The 21,066-nt window shown below is 44.1% G+C and overlaps 1 protein-coding gene across 2 annotated transcripts in view; it reads right to left on the minus strand.

Moving 5' to 3' along the window:
- The window catches only part of FHIP1A (FHF complex subunit HOOK interacting protein 1A), a 297,133-nt gene that overhangs the window by 154,373 nt on the left and 121,694 nt on the right, over positions 1-21,066 (minus strand). Inside the window, exon 3 of one of the 2 annotated variants that reach the window (XM_040251458.1) lies at positions 18,322-18,391. The exons of the other annotated variant lie outside the window; for it this stretch is intronic. The gene's annotated coding sequence lies outside the window, so the exon portion shown is untranslated. The remainder of the gene's footprint in view (positions 1-18,321; positions 18,392-21,066) is intronic. 2 annotated transcript variants of the gene reach the window in all.

The raw sequence follows: 21,066 nt of genomic DNA on the forward strand, positions 1-21,066 counted from the left end.
TATGCAGGAGACGGAAGAGACACAGATCCGATTCCTGGTTCCAGAAGATCCCCTGGAGGAGGAAATGGCAACCCATCCCAGTATTCTTGCCTGAAAAATTGCATGGACATGGGAGTCTGGGGCAGAACAGTCCAAGGAGACAACGAGGAGTCACCGTGACTGAGCACGCATGCACGTGCTCTCTAGTGCTGTGGCCCAACAAGGAAGATCCACTCGTTTTTGGACTCCTCTAGACTTTCACTTTGGGGGAAGAATATCATTTTAACAGAGGATCAAAACAAAGGAATTACCTGTCAGTTAAATTAGAAATTTTACTTTGTCAATTTCACGTTAATTGCAGAATTTTGTTAGACCCACTAAGGCAAATGTAAGATCATTTTTGTAGGGCTCTGTATTCAATTCAATGATTTTTATTTACCATTGTGAATTCTTATCTGATATTCCCAAATCTATACCCTATGGAGGAGATCAGCCTCCCCACCAGGAACTCACAGACTAAGACAGAGGTGGTCATTTCCTACTAACTATGTCAAGGAGTAACGTGGGAATAAATGAGATCATGCAGAGTTCATGCACCTGCTTAAGGCACAAGGCTGTAGCCCAGTGCCCATGACATATTAAATGGCTCAAATATGTTTACTATTAGGATTCTATCATAAGTAACTCAACTCTGATGCTGGGAGGGATTGGGGGCAGGAGAAGGGGACGACAGAGGATGAGATGGCTGGATGGCATCACCGACTCAATGGACATGAGTCTGAGTGAACTCCGGGAGTTGGTGATGGACAGGGAGGCCTGGCGTGCTGTGATTCATGGGGTCACAAAGAGTCGGACACGACTGAGCAACTGAATTCATCGCAACTCAACTCAACATAATAAAGATTTAAATTCCAACTATTTTCATCCTTATTTTTATAAATGAAGAAACTGGGGTTCGCAAAGCTAGACTTAGAACCTAGGCCTCCTGGATCCCAATCTGATATTTTTCTCTAAAACTATTTTGTCTGTTGGCAGGTTTTCTCCAGTGAAGGTTAGAGACACCTTAATTCACACAGTTACCCTTAATCAGAGCAATCAGCAATTTGAGATTTAAGTCTATATGCTCAAAATATACTCAGCTTACAGATATCTGCCCGGTTAAATAATAATTCTCTAAAGCAGATATTTTAAGTTACAGGCTAAAAGCAAATAGGTTTATACCCACCTCAGAAAATGCTGAATGATTGATTATAAATCTCTAGTCTGATCGGGGGTTTCTGATTGCATTAGACAGAGGGTATGAAGACAGACTAAAAATGCTCCTGCATTCATCACCGCTGATTACGCATAATCCACGGCTGGATGTACGAGCGTGCTGCCTTCTCTAAGATGACAGAGGAAACAGATGAATTTCCACTCAGAACTCCCAGAGGCTATCTGTCTCGATTTCAGGGTAAATGGGCTTTCCCTAAAAACCTAAATCACAAACAGAATGAGTCTGAAATCCCTGGACCAAATTTTACTATTCTATCTGAGCAGGGGCTGGACAGGTCTAATCACGTGGCACACGATCAATAAATAATTACAGATAGATTGGTAAACAGGTCTATGGGCATACTTTAGGGATTTTCAAAACTAATTTTTCTAGACACCTACATAATTGGAAGTCACAGTGTGTGCTCCAGTGAGCTAAAGGAAATGCATCCTATATGCCACGAAAAGCAGCCTTTCTGTGCACTCCAGACCCTGGTCCCCTCTTATATGCTCTCCAGCCCTACAGTGAGGGGCTTGGACTGGTCTCTCCCTAGCCCGTCAGAGCCACAGTTATCATCTGACAGTCGGCAGCGTTGCAGTCACCCAGAGAAACGTCACCGAGGTGGAGCACTAACAGATGCTTTCTAACACCAAGGCAAGGTGGCTGGTTCTGTCCTAGAAGGAAACCTCCACTCACGACACATCACACGTGCCAATCACGCCCCTGAGCTGAAAAGGGAAGGAAGGGAGGAGGCTGATGGCCAACCTGCCCTCTCCGCCTGCTCAGCAAGCATCCCCTACACCACTGCACGCAAGCGCAGACACACACACACACTCACACACACTCACTCTCTCTCTCTCCCCCGACCCTGTCTAGGAAAGCCACTACCACCAGTTGCCTCTCTGACCTGATTCAGGAGCTAGAATCCTTACCAAGCTCCAGGATGTGAGGGTATAAGAATCTACCCATTATGCTACCTAAACACACCGAAGCACTTAAGGAGCATTCACCCATCTTCCTCCAGGAGGCCCCTGGTCACCTCTGCACGTCTGCAGTGGGGGCAGTCAGGGGAGTACAAGAAGGAAACGGTACCTGGTCCATGGAGCCTGCACAAAGGAGAGCTTGTGTGGAGAACTGGCTTAAGATCCAAAATCTGGTTGGATGAAGATATTTATCAGAGTAGCTTTTGATCTGCTTGATGTACAACGAACCGGAAAAAGGAAAATGGGTTTAAAATTATATAATCTGCATTAATAGCAAGGAAAAGACTTTTGAAATTAATGGTAATTCAACACAGCAACCATAAACCTAGGGTGGAAAAGGGAATAAATAATGAGACTCTGAGCTTGCAAAGTCATCTTAGGTTAAGCAATAAAAGAACAAAACCAAGAAAAGATACAGACCGAACTGTACCAAGATTATTATGCAGCTGCTCAACCTCTGCTTCTTGAAAAACAAACAGAAGTCAGCACTGAAGAACCCAATGGCACACATCCATGTACTCTGTGCTCCTTCCACGTAAAACGCCAGCAAGTGAGACTCACATTTTCTATTTTGTAACTTCCTCACACATCCCTAAATATATTCCTATGTTGATTTTTTTGTTTTTTAATTCCTGCCTGTTTTACTTCATTTGCTTCTTTACACATCTCTCACTGTTCCCTGGCAATCCAGATTCAGTCCCAAGCTTGGTCCCTGTAGATATCAGTGTAATTTACATAAGTATCAGTGGGCCTCTGTTTTCCCACTGTTGTTTTTAGTCGCTAAGTCATGTCCGATTCTTTGTGACCCCCTGGACTGCAGCATGCCAGGCTTCCCTGTCCTTCACCATCTCCCGAAGCTTGCTCAAACTCATGGCCATTGAGCCAGTGATGTCATCCAACCATCTCATCCTCTGTCATCCCCTTCTCCTCCTGCCTTGAATCTTTCCCAGCATCAGAGTCTTTTCCAATGAGTCAGCTCTTCGCATCACATGGCCAAAGTATTGGAGCTTCAGCTTCAGCATCAGTCCTTCCAATGAATATTCAGGATTGATTCCTTTAGGACTGATTGGTTTGATCTCCTTACAGTCCAAGGGACTCTCAAGAGTCTTCTCCAGCACCACAGTTTGAAAGCATCAATTCAACATACTCAACAAGTTCTACTCTGCACCACGTTCAGTGCTAAGTACAAGGCACACAATACTGAACAAGTCAAGCATGGGCCCTGTTCCTAAGCTGTGGGGAGTCTTGAAAGATGAGGCTTAGACGTAAAACCAACAATACCTTTAAGTTCTCACACACTTTTGACTCTTTCTTCTGATTCCCAAGGCACTAACTTCAACTTTTTCATTTCCATTATTCATGATCTTTAATAGCCCCACAACAGTCATTGCCACATGAAAAATTTATTTTCTGACACAGAGATTTAGCCAGATGGGTTCACAAGGCAAGAAGGAGGAAAATGCAGCAGAGGGATTCTATAAAAATCAAGGCCTCAAAAAGATGGTAGCACCTCTAGCTCTTAGATGAACCCAGGATCTGAGTAAAGGTTACGGGCGGGCTGGGGGGCGGGGACAAACAGCAGAGAGGCAGTGAGAAGCTCCTGCCCCTCATAGACGGAACCCGACCCCTGAAAGTCTGGTCATTCGATCCTGATTGCTTAATGAAAGTGTACACATCAGCAGATATTATGCCTGAGCATTACAAATGTCCCTAATTATGACCAAGCAGATGAAGGCCTTAAAAAAAAATCACACTTCACCTCACTGAAAGGGTTCCTGGCACACCACTAATTAAAACACCTCGGTTCCCACCCACATTAGAAACAGGGTAATTACCCCCATGCGAAATGTGCTTCATAACACTTGAAATGCTTCAAATCCTAGGATGACAACAGAATATAAACAAAAAGACCAGAGATTAATAATAAGGCTTCTCGGTCCGTGGCTCTGCTGGTGCAGCTCAGAGTTAAGAGCTCCCCCCTTTGGGAACAGGGAGCATTAACAGTCCCCAGAAGAAAACCCACAGTTATCATTACAATAATATTCAGTTCAGTCAGTTCAGCCGCTCAGTTCTGTCCGACTCTTTGCGACCCCATGAATCGCAGCACGCCAGGCCTCCCTGTCCATCACCAACTCCCGGAGTTCACTCAGACTCACGTCCATCCAGTCCGTGATGCCATCCAGCCATCTCATCCTCTGTCGTCCCCTTCTCCTCCTGCCCCCAATCCCTCCCAGCATCAGAGTCTTTTCCAATGAGTCAACTCTTAGCAGGAGGTGGCCAAAGTACTGGAGCTTCAGCTTTAGCATCATTCCTTCCAAAGAAATCCCAGGACTGATGTCCTTCAGAATGGACTGGTTGGATCTCCTTGCAGTCCAAGGGACTCACAAGAGTCTTCAACACCACAGTTCAAAAGCATCAGTTCTTCGGCGCTCAGCCTTCTTCAAAGTCCAACTCTCACATCCATACATGACCACAGGAAAAACCATAGCCTTGACTAGACGGACCTTAGTCGGCAAAGTAATGGCTCTGCTTTTCAATATACTATCCAGGCTGGTCATAACTTTCCTTCCAAGGAGCAAGCGTCTTCTAATGTCATGGCTGTGTCACCATCTGCAGGGACACCTAATTTTTTGAGTCATTACTATGTGCCATGCCTGTGAAGTGAAGTGAAGTTGCTCAGTCGTGTCCGACTCTTCGAGACCCCATGGACTATATCCTACCGGGCTCCTCTGTCCATGGAATTTTCCAGGCAAGAGTACTGGAGTGGGTCGCCATTTCTGTACTAAGTGCTTTGTTACATGAACCGAGCTCAGAAAAACTGCATAACTTGCCAAAGGTCACCCAGACAGGATGTGTCAGAGTATGGGACCAAACCCGTCTTCCTGGCTCCAAAATTCATACCATTCGTCACTACACTGCCACTAAAGAGTAATGTTGAAGGAAGGGACAGGGGCAGGAAAGAGAAGGAGCTGGCAACTACAAACAGCTTTCTTTTTCCAAAGCACAGTTTACGAGATTAAATATCATCAGAGCCACAGAAGTTGAAGGCTCAACCACTACAGAAGCCCAAGCATAATTCCAAAGAATTCCCCAAACAAGCATCAGAAAACCTGCCTTCTCACCCAAGGCCGGTAAAATCTGAACAAAGCGAAATAGCATGAGGAAAAAAGTGATTCATCAAAAAGGTATCTCTGAGGGACTTCCCTGGTGGTCCAGGGGTTAAGAATCCACTGTGCAATGCAGGGGATGCAAGTTTGGTCCCTGGTCAGGAAACTAAGACGCCACAACTTTCGGGGCCACTAAGCCTGCACCACAACTACTGAGCCTGCGCACTCTGGAGCCCAGGAACCACAACAAGAGACCTGTGTGCCCCAACTGAGACCCGATGCAGCCAAATAAACACACACACACACACACACGAGAAGGTGTCCAGGAACCACAACAAGAGACCCGTGTGCCCCAACTAAGACCCGATGCAGCCAAATACACACACACGAGAAGGTGTCTCCCTGAGGTAGAGCCACGAGCTGTCCAGTGAACAAGGACTGTGTGCCTGCTGTGTGCTGTCACCAAGCTACTGCCCTGCTCACAGGCTCCAGGCTCCTGCACGTGCTAGAGATAAGTGGCAAACCCCTAAACAAGGACGAGAGCCTGCACACTGTGAAGGGAAGCGGGCAGGACTGACAGGATCTTCTCCAGGAACATCTGCCTCCAGGGTTCCTCAGCTCAGTAAAGACTGCTCCGTGTGAGAGCCCTCCCAACCCGGCCCCTGGTTCAGCTGCATTACAGTGGGAACAGTTATTGCTGTTCACTGCTCGGTCACATCTGACTCTGCTCACTCAGCCATGTCTGACTCTTGGCTAGCTCGGTCGTGTCCAGCTCTTTGCGACCCCATGGACGGCAGCACGTCAGGCTTCCCTGTCCTTCACTGTCTCCCAGAGTTTGTTCAAACTCATGTCCACTGAGTCAGTGATGCCATTCAACCATCTCATCCTCTGTCACGCTCTTCTCCTCCTGCCTGGTACAGTGGGAACAGTACCAGCTTCAAAACACTGAGTTTGAAATATTTCTTTGCAACACAGAAAACTCACAATCTTTCTTAGCAGCTCTTTTCCTTGAGAGGAAAAAAACTCATGGCCCCTGTACCTCCAAGAACAAGAAAGGGCCGACACAATTCATCGAGTTTCAACAGGGCCTTGCCTCATCTTTGAAGAACTTAGAAGTGAAAAAAAACACATCATGGCCTAGTGGAGTCTTATAAATCTAGCTTCAAATCCCAGCTCTGCCACCTACTAAGTCGATAACTTTAAGCATAGTACTCAACCTGTTTTGGCCCCAATTTCCTCAGTTTCAAAACAGGAATAATAAACTCCATCTTATCAGAATCTTGTGGGTGTTAGGTGAGAGCGGACTTTTTACCCCTTTGGGGTGCTTGCCCTGCCTAAAGCTCCTTCTAAAGCAAACTAGTAATATTCCCAACCAATGTTTGGGGACAGCCCTTGGCAATGATTTTCTGCACGCATGCACACACATGGGTGCACACGCGTGCACACACACCCACACACACACACACTCCATCCACCAAAATCTGAGAATCTGAGAGGACCAGGAGTGGGAACTTGATCTAAACGCAACTAATCCCCATACTGGCCTTCATCCATGGTTTAATCTCAGAGATGATGGTTAATTAGTTCAGCTACTCCAATTCTCTTGGAGGGTTGAACTCGGAAGTAGAGTTTGCTGCCAGCAGGGAGTGAAGCAGACAGACCCCAAAACAGAGGAGGAAGTTGGAGAGGAGCGGGGTTAACGGTGAGGGCGGACATCCAGAATGACACTCCACAGCCCCTCAGCAGAGGCTTCCAGAGCCGGTGGGGATCCAAACACCTTCTAATTCCAGTCTCCGGCTGCCCAGTTCCCTGCCCTTCCTGCAGGGGGCTGTTCCCTTTTTCCCTCAGATCTAACAACAAACTTTCTATGACCTGAAGTTCCTTGTGAGCAGAGGTAACAGGTTAGGAGCCTGTATCCATCTGAGAGAGAGCCAAAGAACCATTCACCAGACAGCTTCACTGGGCCTCGCTGAGCAGACTGGGAGAAAGGACACAATTCATCTGACAAAGAAAGGTTTCAGATGCCTTTCGGAAATCCAGGCCAGGCAAGGAAACAACGCTGGGGAGGGTGCCCCCGTTATGATAGGTATAACATGCCTTCAAGAAGGTCCGGGAAGTGAAACACCAAGTCACGTCCCGAAGCCCTCACACCTCTGCCACCACTGAGGGGGAGGATAATACTTTCAATGCTTCTTAGGGTTGAAATGAGGAGCAAGGTTGCTGGTTTTCTGTTCGGGATAAATTTTTATTATGGCAGTGAAAAACACAAAGCAGACTCCGCAAGCCCCCTCAAGACACAAACCGAAACAAGACCGAAAAGTCTCAAAGCAAAGCCTCCCTCCTCTCTCCACCCAAATACATAACTTAGAAAATGACATTCCAAATAACGTGCTGCATCAATCACACAGGAGCCACTGCACGAAGCCTTTCCCGACACCCGCCTCCTCCAGCCTGGCCTCCAACCGGGGTCCCTTTCCATTTATCATTTATTTTATTATCTGGCTTGCAAGTCAATCTGTTCCATTTCATGTTTCTGTTTTAAATATGCGAGTTGTAGATTTCAACAGCATGGACAAGGGGCTGCAGCAGACACCCTGATGTACATTTCACAGCAACCCACTACAGGGCCTCTCTCCAATCCGCATGAAACAGAGCAGAGGTGTTTGCTGCATACTTAAGACAGGCAGCAGACAAGCACTTCTGACAAATCAAACTTGAGGAGGGAGACAGGGGTGCACCAGCAGGTCAACGTATAATTTATCCAGATTTACTTTTCCTCGGTCCCTGGTAGCTCAGTTGGTAAAGAATCTGCCTGTAATGCGGGAGACCCAGGTTCAATCCTTGGGTCGGAAAGAACCGCTGGAGAAAGGAACGGTTATCCACGCCAGCGTTCTTGCCTGAGAAACCCCATGAACAGAGGAGGCTGGCGGGCTACATACCCTCTTTGTCCACGGGGTCACAAAGAGTTGGACACGACTGAGCGACCAGCACACTTCTCCTCAGACCACTACTCAGCTGAGCTTGAAACCTGTTGTTCCTGAGAGCTTTTCTTTAGCCACGAAAAGACCAAGGTTCAAAGCAGCTGTGGATTTGATTAAGTATTCACTTCTCATGGGTGGGAATGAACAGAAAAACCCAGCTCTGAAGCCACTGGCGAGGGTCCATCAGATATGTTATGAGAAATCCCTGGGATAACACTCAGGCCTCTGTTTCGAGCTCCATGGATTTCAGCCTATTCTCTCAGCGCACAAGATTCAATGCCTTCCTGGCACTGAAAGGCAACAGCTCAAGGTGATGAGCAGTGAATCACAACAAACGTCACTGAGTGTTTTCTTGCAGCCTATAAATAAAATCAGAATCTCTGAGGTCTGAACATCTCAAGGTTATTCATTTCTAAACCACTCTGGGAAGGATAAACACATAGTCAAAAGACAGGTGGTTTATGATGAACAAAATTTCTTAATGCCTAAAAATTCCCATTTTAATTCTCAGGGACATTATACTCAAGTACTATAGACCTTCAGCGTTTTACTCCCTATGTTACCCTCCTGAAGTTCCTTTTTCCAGCAGGGTTTGGAAAGTAACAGAAGTGAGCAACAAAACCGCAGCTGCAAGGAAAAGCTTGGGTTCTGAATTATTTTTAAATGATTAAGTGGATAAAGTGGGTTGAAGAGATCTAATTCCTCACTATGCCACAAAGAAACTTCAAAACATTTATACAACAAATGGTACATAACATTTCAGGGAACCGGGGCACTTTAAGCAGGGGTTATCGATTTGTTGGGAGTATCTGCCTGGGCCCTCTCCTCTGACCCCAAATCCTCCAGTTCAAGGGTGAGACCTGCAGCCAAGTTGGTGTTCAGGCGAGCCTGGCTGCCCTGCTCACCTTGCTGACTGGGTTGAGCCCATCACATTTTCTCCTCTAGGAATTTAAATCAGGACTAGAAAATGCTAAATGAGTTTCTCTAGTTGCTTCCATCACTGGGACACAAACTCAGGAGGTATAAAGCAGCCCAGTTTAGCTACAAGGAACAAAAGCCAGTTCAGGAAGGGAAAGAAAGTGCTGAGCAGGTATTCCTGTTCCTGGTCTGAGGGCAGGCTCAGCTGAAGTTCCTTAAGGTACCAGACACCTTTAGATAAATTTCCCCTTTTATTTACTCTGGCTTTCCAAGTGGCACAAGTGGTAAGTAACCCACCTACCAATGCAAGAGACATAAGAGACCCAGGTTCAATCCCTGGGTTGGGAAGATCCCCTGGAGAAGGAAATGACAACCCACTCTGGTATTCTTGCCTGAGAATTCCCATGGACAGAAGAGCTTGGTGGGTTACAGTCCACAGGGCTGTAAAGAGTCGGACACGACTGAAGCAACTTAGCACGCAGAGGTTTCTCTTGATGTTGAACTATTTCAATCAGGGCTAGGGCTACAGCAGCATAAGCACAGGATAAGTAATACTACAGCCATCCTTCAGCAAGTGAAAATAGAATAAGATAATCATCAAAATTCAGAGTCCGAAAACCGACTCTGATCAAAAAAGATGGAGCTGACAAGTCATTTGAGAATTTGATTCCTGCTGCTGTCACGTATTTATTATAGCGTCTGGGGTCAAAATCGAAGAGCCTCAAGTTTCCATGTGTCAAGTGGGAAACCCCTCCCTTCCAGGGTCAATCCTTGCTGTCCTCCCTGTCCCCAGCCGCACTGACACGCAGCAGGGCCGGCATCTCGCGTCTCCCCTTCAGTGTTAATTTGCTCACGTTAAGCTTTTTCTCAAAAGCCTGCAGTGGCTTCCAACTGCTTGATGTGTCAAATTAAAACACCCAACAAACTGCTGCACCCATTGGTTTTGCATTATCCAACCACTGTCACAACCCATTACGCCTCAACTCACAGCCGGCCCTAGAGTCAGCTCTCGTGTTCACCATCCCACGGTCACTCCAAGTTGAAAGCATGGCACTTGCTAGTGCTTCCTCTTGGAAACAACACTTTATACCAGTCATCTTTTAATTTCTATAGGTTGGATTTCTTCTCTATATAATAAGGAGGCTGGGACTTGACCACTGGCTTTTAGTTTTTTTTCTGCTTTAACTCATATAAGATATGTGGCAAGAATACAAAAAAAAATTACATTATAACGTATGAAAACAAGATAACCTTGTCATACTAACCAAATAGAATACCCAGAAAGAGACTGCTAATGGCTCGGCTGGCACAGTGGCAGAGGTAGGACGTGAGCTAAGCCATGAGGTGAGGAAGGTCACGGATCAACAGCAGGATGTGTGCTTACATCACTTACGCTTTCACTTACATCTGTGTCAGTTGCTGACAAACGGTGTTAACAAATGGTGTTGACCTTTAAGAAAAACTCATATGAAGAGGCTGTACTGGTAAGGAGGAAGAAAGGAACTCTTCTAAAAATCTATCAAACACTTATTGAGAAAGGTGTCTTAAAGGCGGAACCCAGAAGTGAGCGGAAGCAGTCCACGGCGTCTAACTCTGAGACCAGGGACCACAGCTGCTTTGCTCACACTGCACTCCCAAACCCTAAGGGCCCCCTGCTGAACACTCAACAAACACTTCTCGAGAGAATACACAAATATACCCCATACCTTTAAGGACTTACGGTTTTTTTAACGGAGAATAAAAGAAAGAGACTGTGTTCTCCTTCCTCCCCAAGATTCCTAACAAACATGGAATCAAATTCACTTAAAGACAGTCCTCCTAGGGATAACAGAGAAACGAATGTAAACCTCACGCAATAACCATTTCACACAATAGATGATCAAATCCCACCATGTTAACAAGTGAGCCAATCTGTCACTTGTCTCATCGTCTATGCTGATGTATTAGCCAAGGATGAGCCTCTTAATAAAAAAGAGTAAGTCCCTCCACAGCGGGAAGCCCAAATCTCCTGATACACAGGCGGCCCTTCGCACCATCAGTTTGCAGTTGGTCGATTCTGTGGATGCTGGAACCCTGGTTCAGAGGGTGGACTATACAATGGCCACTTTGTTAAAGGGACTGAAGCGCCTGTGGGTTCTGGTATCAGCAGGCGGTCATGGAGCCAGTCCCTCATGATACCGAGGGACAACTGTATATACTCATTTGTTTCAAAGTGCCACATCCTCTTAAGTTGATTTTCCTCTCCAACTGCCTCAACTATAGGCAACTGTCATGGGCAAGATCCGTGCAGTTCAAAAGACAAACAGTTCCCTTAAACCCAATGTATCACCATAGCAACAAAGGGACCACATTTGCCATTCTCTGCCTGCCACACCCGATCAATTATTTAACATGCCCGCACTACAGTGACACTGTATAAAACGATCGTGCTCAGTAGCAGCAAGAGTCAGCTCTGGGGAAAACCACAAACATCAGACAGCTAAACTGGTCACAAACCAAACACACGCACACGCACAAACCCACCTTGATGGTGATGCCAGAGATCACAGTGCAAAGGGAAGAGGGAGAACTATATGTTCTTAAACTTCAGCTTCCACTTTAGAAAGATATGAGCACCCAAATCCCCCAGTTCTTTTTATTTTTTTTCTTAAAAAAGAGAAAGGCATAAAATGACTTTATAAATAAAATGACTATAGCAATGTTATCAAAAGCTGCTGAAAACAGGAAGATTAGATGAGAAGATCAGAGAGCCAAAGGATGAGATTTATCTCATACTTGTACGATTCTGGCTTTGGTTTTTGTTCTGTCCCAGGTTCTGGCTCATCTCTCGTTAGGAAAACAGGCAGGGGACTGGAAAATTGGATACTGAAGGAGGGTGTGCACAGCAGCCGGAAGCCAGCTGGGACCGGCCTCACACCCAGCCTGAGGAAACCTCTACTGACTGCCCCCAGGGAGATTCCTAAACAGAAAACCGAGCACACTCCCCTGGCTCGGTGGGAAAGGAATGTGTCTCTCATCAAGAATAACCGGAGATTAAGTTCATGCAGGACTCCCGCAACTCACACGCCAAAACCTCAAGGCCAACACAGCCACATCTAACAATCTACCTTACACCATCCGGTGGGTCTCACCCAGACAGGGGCTGGGTTAGGGTGGCTCCTGTGCCCCTGTTCACAATGCCCTGGAAACAAGGTTGTCCTTGAAAGCTATAATTCGCGTTGCAGCTGGAATGGAGGCTAAATGGCTTTGACTGACTATGTTATGGTCTTTCTTGTCACCCCTTGGAAAGAAGAGGAAAGAGGGAAGATTCTAACATATTTATATTAAACCACAGTCTGATAATGAAGTGAAAGTCGCTCAGTCGTGTCTAACACTTTGCAACCCCGTGGACGAAACAGTCCATGGAATTCTCCAGGCCAGAATACTAGAGTGTGGGTAGCCTTTTCCTTCTCCAGCGGATCTTCCCAACCCATAAATCAAACCGGGGTCTCCTGCTTTGCAAGCAGATTCTTTACCAACTGAGCTATCAGGGAAGCTTCACTTTCTGATAATGAAAATTTCACACAAACAAGAGTTCACATTTGGCTAAAAATAACTGACATGACTCAGGAAGGAAATCTCTGATAACTGACAGATGAGAAAGTGTATATAAAAGTTTGAAGAACCCATTCATACAGAGAGTTCCTATGATGCTCTCCTAGATAGAGTCCGTTATTTTTCTGTTTTGCCAAGATCTAGCTTGCCAAGAGCTGCAGCTAGCAAACTTTTATTCTAGATACAGAAATGACTTAATAATTTATGAAGACCCTAGTTTTCTATTACATTAGTCTTTCCACCACAGATATTAACTTTTATTATTGTAAACACAAGAAAACCTCTTAAAAACATTATGATGTACAATTAATTCTCTGTCCACTTGAGGAAAAAAACTAAAATTTTGAAAACATGGAAAAAATCAAATATTCACCCCAAATAACCTTTTTTCCCTTTAAAATCTATCTTCCCCAAGAAAAGCATCACAAATACTGAAAACGATGTTTAGGGTGACCTATTCCCCACAAATTGCTGCTGCTGCTACTAAGTCGCTTCAGTGCGACCCCACAGAAGGCAGCCCACCAGGCTCCTCCGTTCCTGGGATTCTCCAGGCAAGAATACTGGAGTGGGTTGTCATTTCCTTCTCCAATGCATGCATGCATGCTAAGTCGCTTCAGTCGTGTCTGACTCTGTGTGACCCCAACAGCAGCCCACCAGGCTCCTCTGTCCACAGGATTCTCCAGGCAAGAATACTGGAGTGGGTTGCTACTTCCTTCTCCAAGGTAAAGACTGCTGCTGTTGCTGCTAAGTCGCTTCAGTCGTGTCCGACTCTGTGCGACCCCATAGACGGCAGCCCACCAGGCTCCCCTGTCCCTAGGATTCTCCAGGTAAGAACACTGGAGTGGGTTGCCATTTCCTTCTCCAATGCAGGAAAGTGAAAAGTGAAAGTGAAGTTGTTCAGTCGTGTCCGACTCTTAGCGACCTCATGCTCCTGTAAGTGAATAAATTATGAAGTAAAGGAGCAAAGAGTTTAGAGACACTTTACACAGTGGTCCAATTTTATTTATATACCTACATAAAATAAGAACACACGCCTTGAGGATCATTTATACAACTAAAAATCTTGCTGCTTACCATATGAAAAAGCTTAAGGTGGATAACCTCTCACATCTGACAGTACACAGGACATGAGTTATGACCGCTGTTCTGTTTCTGTAATTGAGTGAATGCCTTTAGACAACTGATCAAATATCTGCCTCTCATTTTCAGTAACTTGACATGCATGCAAATTCATGTTTACAACATATTATGGGACCCATGGAGAACGGTACGTTCTAAGAAAGTCCTTTTTAAGCTTTCAGTCTTTCTGCTTCTCTACTCTAATAATTTTGGTTGACAATATAAGAGAGATGACCCATAAATGACATTTAGAAGCCAAGCGGACATTGTTCTCACAGCGATGAGGACTTCACAGCTGTTGGTCACAGTAAGCACTCTCCCTTCTTGCCAACAGCAGACACTCTCACTTGTCACAGAACGAAAAATCAGAATACACTATGGAAAGTTAACAATAATGTTGAACTTGTGCACATTTGCCTTCAGTTTTGTTTATAAATTATTTCTGCCACTTGCAACTTAAATAATCAAAGATTAAACAACAGAAGTAATATGCATCACATTTTTAACTGAAGTTTAGCTGATGTACAATATTACAGAAGTTACAGGTGTATAATGAGTCATAATTTTTAAAGGTTATACTCTAGTTATAGTTATTTAAAATACTGTCTATATTCCCTGTGTTGTATATCTTTGTAGCTCACTTTACATGTAATAGTTTGTACATCTTACCCACTACCCTAGACAGTCCCTCACCCTTGTCTCTACCCACTAATAACTACTGTTTTGTTCTGTGAGTCTGTTTCTTTTCTGTTATATTTACTAGCTTGTTTTATTTTTTTAGATTCAACATATAAGGAATATCATATAGTATCTGTCTTTCTCTGACTTCTTTCACTTAGCAAGAAAACGATTTTAAATAGCAAAACATTATAAACTTCAAAATGCCCAACAAAGGCAAACTGATTCTATAAAATTATAGACATTCATACAACATACAACTATTAAAAGTGGTACAAGACCAGAGTAATCAAAGTAGATTTATGGAACAGAACAGAGGGTTCGAGAAGCACACCCTCACGAATGCGGTCAAGATCGTCAACAAACGCATCAAGGCAATCCAACTGTTCAGTCATGTCCCACTCTGGGACTCCATGAACCACAGCACACCAGGCTCCCTTCTTCTTCCCTGTCTCCCACACTTTGCTCAGATTCATCTCCATTGAGTCAGTGATGCAATCCAACCATCATCATCTGCCACCCCCTTCTCCTCCTACCTTCAATCTTTTCCAATGAGTCAGCTCTTTGTATCAAGTGGCAAAAATACTGGAGCTTTATCTTCAGCATTAGTCCTCCCAATGAATATTCACGGTTGATCTCCTTTACGATCTAATGCTTTGATCTCCGTGCAGTCCAAAGGACTCTCAAGAGTCTTCTCCAGCACAATTCAAAAGCTTCAATTCTTTGGCACGCAGACTTCTTTAGGGTCCAACTCTCACATCTGAAAATGACTACTAGAAAAACCACAGCTTTGACTATTCGGACCTTGGTTGGAAAAGCGATCTCTCTGCTTTTTAATACACTATCTAGATTTTTCATAGCTTTCCTACCAAGGAGCAAGTGTCTTTTAATTTCATGGCTGCAGTCACCATCTGCAGTGATTTTGGAGCCCCAAAAAGTAAAGTCTGTCACTGTATGCATTGTTTTCCCATCTATTCACCATGCAGCGATGGGACCAGATGCCATGATCTTAGTTTTTTTAATGTTGAGCTTTAAGCAAACTTTTTCACTCTCCTCTTTCACTTTCATCACGAGGCTCTTTAGTTCTTCTTCAATTTCTGCCATAAGGGTGGTGTCATCTGTATATCTGAGGTTATTGACATTTCTCTCGGCAATCTTGATTCCAGCTTGTGCTTCTTCCAGCCCAGCATTTCTCATGATGTACTCTGCATTTAAGTTAAATAAGCAGGGTGACAATATACAGCCTTGACGTATGCTTTTTCCTATTTGGAATCAGTCTGTTCCATATCCAGTTCCAACTGTTGCTTCCTGACCTGCATACAGGTTTCTCAAGAGGCAGGCCAGGTGGTCTGGTATTCCCATCTCTTGAAGAATTTTCCACAGTTTATTGTGATCCACACAGTCAAAGGCTTTGGCATAGTCAATAAAGCAGAAATAGATGTTTTCTGGAGCTCTCTCGCTTTTTCGATGATCCAAGGGATGTTGGCAGTTTGATCTCTGGTTCCTCTGCCTTTTCTAAAACCAGCTTGAACATGTGGAAGTTCACGGTTCATGTATTGCTGAAGCCTGGCTTGGAGAACTCTGAGCATGACTTTACTTGCATGTGAGTGCAACTGTGCCCTAGTTTGAACATTCTTTGGCATTGCCTCTGGGATTGGAATGAAAACTGACCTTTTCCAGTCCTGTGGCCTCTGCTGAGTTTTCCAAATTTGCTGGCACACTGAGTGCAGCACTTTCACAGCATCATCTTTTAGGATTTGAAATAGCTCAACTGGAATTCCATCATCTCCACTAGCTTTGTTCGTAGTGATGCTTCCTATAGCCCACTTGACTTCACATTCCAGGATGTCTGGCTCCAGGTGAGTGATCACACCATCATGGTTATCTGGGTCGTGACACTCTTTTTTGTACAGTTCTTCTGTGTATTGTTGCCACCTCTTCTTAATTAATATCTTCTGCTTCTGTTAGGTCCAGACCATTTCTGTCCTTTATCGAGCCCATCTTTGCGTGAAATGTTCCCTTGGTATCTCTAATTTTCTTGAAGAGATCTCTAGTGTTTCTCATTCTATTGTTTTCCTCTATTTCTTTGCACTGATCACCGAGGAAGGCTTCCTTATCTCTCCTTGCTATTCTTTGGAACTCTGCATTCAAATGGGCATATCTTTCCTTCTCCTTTGCTTTTTGCTTCTCTCCTTTTCACAGCTATTTGTAAGGCCTCCTCAGACAGCCATTTTGCTTTTCTGCATTTCTTTTCCATGGGGATGGTCTCGATCCCTGTCTCCTGTACAATGTCACGAACCTCATTCCATAGTTCATCAGGCACTCTATCAGCTAATAGTAGAACCTAAATAATATGCATAGGTTCTAACTGTTAAATTACTTCAGCTATGCTGTAAATTTTTCATGATAAAACTCTTCATAATATTGAAAAACATGATGTTAAAAGTTTATTTTTTTGCTCTTATTTTTAGTTGGGGGGAAATTGCTTTACAATGTTGTGTTGGTTTTTGTCATACAAGACCACAAATCAGTCATAATTATACACTTTATCACCTCCCTCTTATGTCTCCCTCCCTTCGCCCTTCCCACCCTTCTAGGTCATTGCAAAGCACCAGGCTGGGCTCCCTGTGATTTATAACAACTTCTCACAGCAATCTTCGGAAAGTGTATCTATTGTCATGGAAAGATTGTGTGTATACGCACACACACACACACGTATAGTTAAATATAAACAGTAAGATATAAAATAGCATCTATAAAATTACCGTATTCTAGTTGTTTTTAAAGGTAAACATGCACAGAAAAAGGGCTGGAAAGATAACCACAATTTGCAGGTTGCTAACTATATTCTAACTCTGCTTCACAGAGATGATGTATTCTCCACTTGTAAGATAACAAAGCCCTGACGCCCCCCAGATTCACCTAGGCCACCTTATTTATAATGCTGAACTGAACAGCACATACGTATTTCACAGTGAATGAAGTGCTCCTTCCAGATGCCACAGCCAGTGAGGTTTCAGGTCTCTTTTCATGTGTTTCCAAATACCCTGAATATATCTCTGCCACAGAGATATATTGCGTCCGATTCTCACAACACTATGGACCATAGCATGCCAGGCTCCTCTGTCCATGAGATTCTCCAGGCAAGAATACTGGAGTGGGTTGCCATTTCCCTCCAAGGGATCTTCCTGACCCAGGGATTGAAACAGGGTCTCCTGTATTGCAGGCAGATTCTCTACCACTGTGTATTTTCTTACAACCATGTATTTTTCCACTAGACCATAAATTCCTTAAAGGCAAGAGCTACATCTTGAAGTTCAAGTATCTCCAGAGATTAGGACAGCATTTAGCACATATGGGACAGCCAATAAATGCTAACAATGGAAGAATCAATAAATGAACAAACAGCAGTTTCAAGAGTCTCTCAATTCAGAAAGACTCCTTCACCTAGATTCTCCTGACTCTGAAATGTGAACAGGTCACTAGAAACTGCTACCGTTGGATTCACTACTACTATTACTGGAAAAAAATGTCTTAGAATGTAAAAATTCTTATAAGAAGATAAAACTTTAAATCAGTCACATTGTTGTACAGGAGAAACCAATATAACGTGGTAAAGCAATTATCCCTCAATTACAAATAAAAGAATTTTTTTTAATTTTTAAAAAATCTTAAAAAAAAACTTTAAATCACTAAAATCCACTCACAGATTGCCAGATTCTCCACGGTAAGAGAAAGAAATTATGCCATGGCTGGATCCCAAGAATGCCAAGGTCTCTAGGACAGGAGAGATTAAAAGAACATGCTCAGTAGAAATCACATGTCAATGAGCTGATGGGTTAAATAAGTAAGTCGTTAACACTAGGGGGAGCTGGCTGAAGGGTATATGAAAATACTCCATATTACTTCTGCAGCTTTTCGGTAAATCTAAAATTATTTCAAAATAAATAAAATGTTGATGGGGTGGAGAATGAACTGCAACACACTGAGCGGGGCAGCTAAGGAAGCAGGAGGTATGCAGGGCAAAGGAAACCTCTCCTTCCGCTTCCCAACCTTGTCCAGGACCAGCCACACTTTCATACTTTCAGTTATAAGAAAAACATTTAGGCCTCCTAAAAGGCACCTGCCCCCAAGAGGAAGATGAATCAATCCTTGACCAAACTGAGTTCCAATCCAGATCACAATATGTCAAGACGGAGAGGTAAAGGAGGGAGGGGGAAAAAAAATCTCTTTAAATGTATTTATACCTCCAGAAAACACAAGGAGCAACTGTAACAAGCACAGTATTTAAAAAGCACTTTCAGCAGCTCAATGAGAAAGAAGCAGGGCAAGAACAAAGGTGAAGTCCTGGGGTGCAGTCGCCCTCAGTGCTGGCCTCCTACTGGCCACCACTATTAATTCCTTCCCCCAACCGCTGTTTACTCGTTTATCAGCTGAGAATGACAACAGAGGTAAATTTCACACATGAATAAGCTCACAAATGGTGCTCTTGGTCTCCAAGGGCAGAAGTTACATCTGTTAATGCATTCTGTACTATCCCTGGCTCGGTGCCCCATGGAGGTAAAGAGTTTAACAAATGCTTTCAGTGGTGCCAATGGCTGAGAGATTTTCCCTCCCATCTCGTTTACCTGCTCAAGTAATATTTATTAAATATTCATTTGGACAAGGATAACCCTATGCTCAGCTGAGTTAAATTCACCCATTCCAGTCCAGTTTAGTTTGCTGATTGCTAAAATGTCAATGATCACTCTTGCCATCTCCTGTTTGATCACTTCCAATTTGCCTTGATTCGTGGACCTAACATTCCAGGTTCCTGAACAATATTGCTCTTTACAGCATCAGACCTTGCTTCCACCACCAGTCACATCCACAACTGGGTGTTCTTTTTGCTTTGGCTCAATCCTTTCATTCTTTCCAGAATTATTTCTCCACTCTTCTCCAGCAGCATATTGGGCACCTACTGACCTAGGGAGTTCATCTTTCAGTGTCCTATCTTTTTGACTTTTCATAATGTTCCTGGTATTCTGAAGGCAAGAATAGTGAAGCGGTTTGCCATTCCCTTCTCCAGTGGACGACGTTTTGTTGGAACTCCCCACCGTGACCCATCGGTCTTGGATGGCCCTACACGGTGTCATTGACTTAGACAAGGCTGTGGTCCATGTGACTAGTTAGTTTTCTGTGGTTGTGGTTTCAGTCTGTCTGCCCGCTGCTGCCCTCTCAGCGCCTACTGTCTTACTGGGGTTTCTCTGACCTTGGACACATAGTATCTCCTCACAGCCACCGCTTCTGCCCTTGGACATGGGGTATCTCCTCTCAGCCACTCACCATGGCATTTTAGGAATCAGTGAACTAAAATGGACTGGAATGGGTGGATTTAACTCAAATGGCCATTATATCTACTTCTATGGGCAAGAATCCATTAGAAGAAACGGCGTAGCCATCATAGTCTATAAACTAAGAGTCCGAAATGCAGTTCTTGGATGCAATCTCAAATGCGACAGAAGGATCTCTGTTCATTTCCAAGGCAAACCAATCAATATCACGATAATCGAAGTCTATGCCTCAACCAGTAATGCTGATGAAGCTGAAGTTGAACACTTCTATGAATACCCACGAGACCTTTTAGAACTAACACCCCCAAAAGATGTCTTTTTCATTATAGGGGACTGGAATGCAAAAGTAGGAGTCAGGAAACACCTGGAGTAACAGGCAAATTTGGCCTTGGAGTACAGAATGAAGCAGGGCAAAGGCTAACAGAGTTTTGCCAAGAGAATACACTGGTCATAGCAAACACCCCCTTCCAACAACACAAGACAAGACTCTACACATGGACATCACCAGATGGGCAACACCAAAATCAGACTGATTATATTCTTTGCAGCCAAAGATGGAGAAGTTCTGTATAATCAGCAAAAACAAGACTGGGAGCTGACTGTGGCTCAGATCATGAACTCCTTATTGCCAAATTCAGACTTAAATTGAAGAAAGTAGGGAAAATCACTAGACCATTCAGGTATGACCTAAATTAAATGCCTTACGATTATACAGTGGAAGTAAGAAATAGATTTAAGGGACTAGACTGATAGACAGAGTGCCTGATGAACTATGGATGGAGGTTCGTGACACTGTAGAGGAGACAGGGATCAAGACCATCCCCAAGAAAAAGAAATGCAAAAAGGCAAAATGGTTGTCTGAGGAGGCCTTACAAATAGCTGAGAAAAGAAGGGAAGAGAAAAACAAAGGAGATAAGGAAAGATATACCCATCTGAATGCACAGTTCCAAAGAATAGCAAGGAGAGATAAGAAAGCCTTCCTCTGTGATCAGTGCAAAGAAATAGAGCAAAGCAATTGAATGGGAAAGACTAGAGATCTCTTCAAGAAAATCAGACATACCAAGGGAACATTTCATGCAAAGATGGGTTCAATAAAGGACAGAAATGGTATGGACCTAA

This window comes from Oryx dammah, unplaced genomic scaffold, assembly GCF_014754425.2.
Source record: "Oryx dammah isolate SB20612 unplaced genomic scaffold, SCBI_Odam_1.1 HiC_scaffold_12, whole genome shotgun sequence".
Classification (NCBI taxonomy): Eukaryota; Metazoa; Chordata; class Mammalia; order Artiodactyla; family Bovidae; genus Oryx; species Oryx dammah.